Source organism: Camellia sinensis, unplaced genomic scaffold (genome assembly GCF_055761805.1).
Source record: "Camellia sinensis isolate YWXY unplaced genomic scaffold, ASM5576180v1 Unanchor4, whole genome shotgun sequence".
NCBI lineage: Eukaryota > Viridiplantae > Streptophyta > Magnoliopsida > Ericales > Theaceae > Camellia > Camellia sinensis.
Window position 1 is genome coordinate 16,215,001 of NW_028129277.1, and position 975 is coordinate 16,215,975.

A 975-nucleotide genomic window follows, 5' to 3' on the forward strand; every position below is an offset into this window, starting at 1 on the left:
ATGCCACGGCCTCGGCCCGCATGCCTTGCCACGACGCCGCCCAACTTGCCATGCCACGGCCTCGGCCCGCATGCCACGCCACGGCCTCGGCCCGCATGACATGCCACGGCCTCGGCCCGCATGCCTTGCTACGGCGTCGCCCAACATGCCATGCCACGGCCTCGGCCCGCATGCCATGCCACGGCCTCGGCCCGCATGACATGCCACGGCCTCGGACCGCATGCCTTGCTACGGCGTCGCCCAACATGCCATGCCACGGCCTCGGCCCGCATGCCATGCCACGGCCTCGGCCCGCATGCCATGCCACGGCCTCGGCCCGCATGCCATGCCACGGCCTCGACCCGCATGCCTTGCTGCGGCGTTGCCCAACATGCCATGCCACGGCCTCGGCCCGCATGCCTTGCCACCGCGTTGCCCAGCATGCCATGCCACCGCGTTGCCCGGCGTGCCATGCCTTAGCCTTGGCCAACATGTCGAGCCACGGCCTCGGCCCGCATGCCATGCCATGCCACGGCCCGCATGTCTTGCCACGGCGTGGCCAAACATGCCATGCCACGGCCTCGGCCCGCATGACGTGCCACGGCCTCGGCCCGCATGACATGCCACGGCCTCGGCCCGCATGCCTTGCTACGGCGTCGCCCAACATGCCTTGCCACGGCCTCGGCCCGCATGCCATGCCACGGCCTCGGCCCGCATGACATGCCACGGCCTCGGCCAGCATGCCTTGCCACGACGCCGCCCAACTTGCCATGCCACGGCCTCGGCCCGCATGCCATGCCACGGCCTCGGCCCGCATGACATGCCACGGCCTCGGCCCGCATGCCTTGCTACGGCGTCGCCCAACATGCCATGCCACGGCCTCGGCCCGCATGCCATGCCACGGCCTCGGCCCGCATGACATGCCACGGCCTCGGACCGCATGCCTTGCTACGGCGTCGCCCAACATGCCATGCCACGGCCTCGGCCCGCATGCCA